This window comes from Anguilla rostrata, chromosome 5 (assembly GCF_018555375.3).
Source record: "Anguilla rostrata isolate EN2019 chromosome 5, ASM1855537v3, whole genome shotgun sequence".
Lineage (NCBI taxonomy): Eukaryota > Metazoa > Chordata > Actinopteri > Anguilliformes > Anguillidae > Anguilla > Anguilla rostrata.
In genome coordinates this window covers 620,874-626,873 of record NC_057937.1, presented here as the reverse complement: position 1 = coordinate 626,873, position 6,000 = coordinate 620,874, and positions in this window count along the sequence as shown.

The window sequence follows — 6,000 nt, the reverse complement described above, 5'->3', positions numbered from 1 at the left end:
GAGAGAGAGAAGGATGAAAGGAGGTCGAACGACTCCTTACATCGCACCTCTCTTGGGTACGCCCATTCTCTCCACTCGTTCCCAAGACTCAGGAATCAGGTCAGAACCTATGCAGGTGGACAGTGTGGACGTTCGCAGGGATGCTGATTTTCGATCAAGAACCAAGAGATGCAACTATTTGCAAACAGATAGGGCACCGCATAAAGAGTTGTCCAGTGCTGCAGCAAAGATCAGTCTCGTCGGTGAAGCGTAAGCCACCGGCGAGACGTGAGTTATCAGTCTTTCGCACCTGTATCCCCGTTGAACTCTCCTGGAATAAAAGATCATTAACACTAACGCATTTTTAGATTCAGGCGCAGTGGATTGTTTTATGGACACAAAATGGGCAAAGAAACCGGATTACCTGTGCGTCTATTGCCACAGCCTCGGGTGATTACTGCGCTTGATGGTCGTCCCTTAGGCACAGGCCTAGTGGAAAGAACCACCGCTTTTATTCAGATGCGCGTCCCTTTTGGTCAACATGTGGAGCATATCAGATTTTTTTTGGTGGAATCACCTACCTTTCCCCTTGTGTTGGGGCATTCCTGGTTGGTTAGGCATAAACCCTTACATCAACTGGGGCGGGACTGGGGAGGCCATCCTTCAGTGGGGTTTGGAATGCATGTCTCACTGTCAGCAGGAGACTACGCAGGCTCCTGGGGTTGGTTCTAGTTCCCAGGCCAGTTTTGATTACTGTGATGAGGAGACCGTTACTCCCATCAGTCAGTTTGCGGCATCGCCCTCTTCAGGTAGGGAGGAGAGCCTAGTCTGGGATCCGTGTTTTGACTCTTTCTCTCCTTGCGATTACGCCACAGAGGAATTCTCGGGTGAGGGGGTTCTTTTAAAAGCCATAGCGAACAAGATACGGAAGATGAAATGGAATATCCTTATTCCGCCAGTATGGAGGATCTGGTTACAGTGGGTACGGTCACTATTCCATTACCAGTCAATGTCCCCAATGATTATGTAGATCTTGCGCAGGTATTTAGCAAGCAAGAGGCCACTACTTTACCTCCGCACAGAACGTATGATTGCGCTATCGAATTGTTTCCTGGTTCGGTTCCACCAAGGGGTTCCTTATATTCTTTATCGATTCCCGAGAGCGAGGCTATGAGGGAATATTTCAAGAGTCCCTGGCCAATGGTTTTATTCGACCCTCCACTTCGCCGGCGGGGGCAGGGTTTTTTTTGTTAAGAAAAGGATGGGAGTCTGCGACCCTGTATAGATTACAGAGGTCTTAATAATATCACGGTCAAGAACCGCTACCCCTTACCCCTTATGAATTCGGCTTTTGAACGTCTCCAGGGGGCACTATATTCACCAAACTTGACCTTCGGAATGCCTATAATTTAGTGCGAATACGAAGGGGGACGAGTGGAAAACGGCATTTAACACGCATAACGGGCATTTTGAATATTTAGTTATGCCTTTCGGCCTCACGAACGCCCCGGCGGTATTTCAAGCCTTAGTTAATGACGTTCTTAGGGAGATGTTGGAGAGATTTGTGTTTGTCTATTTAGATACATTTTAATCTTTTCCAACACTCCTGCTGAGCATGTCAGTCATGTCAGGCAGGTTTTGAAATGCCTTTGGAGGCTAAACTGTTGAAGGCAGAGAAATGCCTATTCCATGCCAAATCTGTCTCTTTTTGGGGTTTATCATTTCTGAGGGTACTATTAAAATGGACCCTGATAAAATCTCTGCGGTTAAGAATTGGCCCCCACCCACATCGGTTAAACAGGTGCAGCGGTTTTTGGGATTCGCCAACTTTTACAGGCGTTTCATTCGCAATTTTAGTGCAGTAGCCGCACCGATCACTGTGCTGACCAAAAAGGAGGCCAGTGTTTCATTTTTCTTGGACACCCAAAGCCGACGAGGCTTTCCGGGTTTAAAGTCTATGTTCTGTTCTGAGCCCATTCTCATCACGCCTAACCCGGCACTTCCTTTCGTGGTGGAGGTGGATGCCTCTGAGCTTGGCGCGGGAGCCATTTTATCTCAACGGTCCCCTTTAGATAACAAGGTGCACCCGTGTGCATATTTCTCGCGATCCCTTTCCCCAGCGGAGAGGAATTATGACGTCGGGGATCGTGAACTTTTGGCAGTCAAGCTGGCTCTGGAGGAGTGGCGGCATTGGCTGGAGGGGGCGGAACATCCTTTCACGGTCTGGACAGATCATAAAAACCTAGAGTTTATTCAGAGCCCTAAGAGACGGAATTCACGGCAGGGTCGCTGGTCTCTGTTTTTTGCCCGATTTAATTTTATCCTTACTTATCGTCCGGGTTCAAAAAATATCAAACCTGATGCCCTGTCTAGAATCTATGACCAATCAGATGACAACCGCTCCCCAGAACCCATTGTTCCCTCCACTCTGATTGTAGCTCCTGCTATGTGGAGGATTGAGTCAGTGGTCCGGAAGGCTCAAAGGTCTGAGCCGGATCCGGGTGGAGGTCCGCCTAACTGTCTCTTTGTCCCTGCTAGGGTACGCGCCCAGGTGTTGCGTTGGGGACATTCCACGCATCTGACTTGTCATCCGGGTGTCCACAGATTCAAGGATTTTTTATCCCGGCGATTTTGGTGGCCTGGCATGGAGAGGGATGTGCGGGAGTATGTTTCGGCCTGCTCGGTTTGCGCTCGGAACAAGGGTTCTCGCATTCCACCGTCGGGTCTTTTACGTCCATTGCCCGTTCCTAGTCGCCCTTGGAGTCACGTAGCGCTGGACTTTATCACTGGGCTGCCACCCTCTGATGGCAACACTGCCATCTTAGTCGTTGTGGATAGATTCTCGAAGCGGCTCATTTTATAGCGTTGCCTAAACTTCCGTCGGCTTTGGAGACCGCCCGGTTAGTTATTAACCACGTCTTCCGATTACACGGGTTACCTCAAGACGTAGTATCGGATCGTGGCCCGCAGTTTACCGCGCGTTTTTGGCGAGCATTCTGTTCACTTCTGGGGGCGTCGGTCAGTCTCTCATCAGGGTTTCACCCGGAGACCAATGGACAGACGGAACGCACAAATCAGACGTTGGAAAACACTCTCCGCTGTCTGGTCTCTTCCAATCCTACCTCCTGGAGCCGTCAACTCGTGTGGGCAGAGTACGCGCACAATACGCTACGTAACGCGTCGACGGGCACCTCACCGTTTGAGGCCCAATGTGGTTATCAACCTCCACTCTTCCCTGAATTGGAGAAGAACATCGAGGTGCCCTCCGCAGAGACATTTGTCAAGCGGTGTCGGTCCACCTGGAGGAGAGTTCGTACTTCACTTCTACGCTCGTCAGCCAGTCAAAAGAGGCTTGCCGATAGACACGCAGACCGGCGCCCTCCTATCGGTGGGTCAGCGTGTCTGGCTTTCTACTCGTGATCTCCCTCTACGAGTGGAGTCTCGTAAACTCGCTCCTCGTTTCATTGGTCCATTTAAGATCCTTCGGAGAATTAACCCGGTCACAGTCCGCCTACAGCTGCCCCGGTCCATGAGAATTCACCCTACCTTTCATGTCTCTCGTCTTAAGCCAGTTCTAGTAAGCGTTGGCTCCTGTGGACAAACCCCCACCTCCGCCTAGACTCGTGGATGGGGAACCAGTTTATACGGTGCGTCGCATTCTGGCCGAGAGGCGTGTGGGCCGTAGGGTACAATTTCTCATTGACTGGGAGGGTTATGGTCCGGAGGAGCGTTGTTGGGTTCCCTCTAGGGACATATTGGATCCCGAACTGATCCGGGATTTCCGCTCTCGTGGGTCCGAGGGCCCGTCTGGGGCCGGTCCTTAGAGGGGGGGTACTGTCACGGTTTCTGTGCAGGTAGATCATTTTTCTGTGCCTGCACCGGCTCAGTGGTTAGCATTCCGATTAGCCACTCGGCTAATCGTTATTTTGGTGTGTGGGGACGATTAGTTCGAGCTTGCAGATTAGCCACTCGGCTAATCGTTATTTTTGGTTCCTGTGGGAGGATTGTTCCTGCTTGAACATTCCATGCATTCCTGCAGAGTTACCTCTGATCGGTTTCACCTGGGGGTTGCTCACACCTTCCGCTGATTACCAGCCACACCTGTGGCTGGGTATTTAAAGCGTCAGTAGGCAGTGGAACGGTGCTTGAGTGTAACGTGTTTTGCTCTAGCCAGTTCCCTGTCGTATTCCTGAGCAAGGTAAAAGGAATTTAAGAAAAAGAGATTTAAAAAAGAATTCTGACTTCAGTTTGTTTGTTTTTTTGGAAAAAGGTATTAGGACGGTATAGGTCCAGATTCTGAGGCCGGCGGTTTTAAGGGGTTATTGTGTCACCGTTGGGGCACAAACCTTTCTGCCCTTTACTAACCAGTTTTCCCCCCTGGTTTTAGTTGGCCTCAGAACTTCTTCTGTTTTGTTTTTGAAAAGACATTTCTTTTTCTCAGCTTCGGTTCGAAGTTGTTTATTTTTCATTTCTCTTTTCCCTATTCCTTTATTTTCCTTATATACTCCTTCTTCCTCAGTTACCCGTTTAGGGGTTTATTATTCATTATTTGGGATACGTCCCCTAGGAGTATAGCACCCCCTTATTTCGTCTCTCACGAGACTCAGTGGTTACTGGAGTGCCCTTTGGTAACTTATAGATCCCCTGTTTGGTCGCGTCTGGTCTTCACCCTTCCCCGCCCTCACATGAACAGGTCTAAAATTATGTCCAAGAAATTCTCTTAAGGTTATGTCAACCACAGATATAATTTTCTGAATTCACTACGGGGGGGGGAAACACATTGGACATCTGCCGAGGGAACCCAGGACGGAAGAAACTTCAGGTTTGGCCTCATGCCTGTGGCATCCATACACCAGCAGACCTCCACAGGCATTGTGCTGGAAGAATAGAATTCATGTGCAGTTGGGGAGCAGCCAGGTTTTCTCGTCCTTGGAGGAACTGTTTTAGATGAACAAGCCGCCTAAACGGTCCTGAAGGCTGGTTTTAATTCTTCAATCTTCACAGGGCGCTGATACGCTTATAAATAATCAAATCACTTTCGCCAAAAACACCGGTGGTTTTCAGATTGCCCTGATTACCTGCTCGCGTGTGAGCTGCGAGCTGTGATTAAACACTGCTCACGTCAGTCTGCGTTCGGGGAGAACAGAGAGGCTCCAAGCATCGCAGCATGCAGGGCGGGCCGGAGCTGGGGGGGGCGGGGCAGGGTGGGTAAATGAGCAGAAATAAATGAGTCATGGCTGTCCAGGGTCAGGGAGCGACGCAATCAGGACACAAAAAATAGCATCAGATCCGGGGAGAGAAAGCTGTTATTACCCTACCTGTGGAATTAATGGCCCCCGCTCACCTCTAACAGGCCTCCTGCTTTTCTTCTCTGACTTTCATTATTTTTTCAAAGTGACGCCGCCACACTTTTTTGACCTCTTTTTGGTCCTTCAGCTTTTCCATTTCCTAAATTTAATTTGTTGTATTCAAGGGTAATATATTTTATTATTATGGGACATAAGGTTGGCTTTATTATATCAATCAATCCATCAAATTTTATTTATATAGTGCGTTTTACAAAGGATTGTATAAGGGTTCAGTAGCGCCCATTCAGAGCGGAAGAAGGATTCTGTGTTTAAGGAGATTTTCAGGGGTGTGGTTTCTTAGTCATTCATGGGCCAAATGGGTGAAAATGTCTGTGTCATACAAACTTTTATTGGATTATTTTTTCAAGTTCAATAAAGATAAGTCAGTGCAGTGATGGGGACACTGTGCTGTAGGAGATGTCGTCTTTCGGATGAGAGGTTTAACCGAGATCCTGACTCACTGTGGTCATTAAAGATCCCATGACACTTATCGCTAAGAGTCGGGGGTTTCCCAGTGTCCTGGCTAAAATCCCAGATCTGGCTCTCACAAAAACTTGCCACCTAATCATCCCCTGATTTAATTGGCTAAAAAAATGTTCTCTTCGTCCAGTGGAGCTGCTCAGCGGCCAACAATAGAGGATTGTGGTTGTACTGGGCAGCTCCCAGGTGCGAA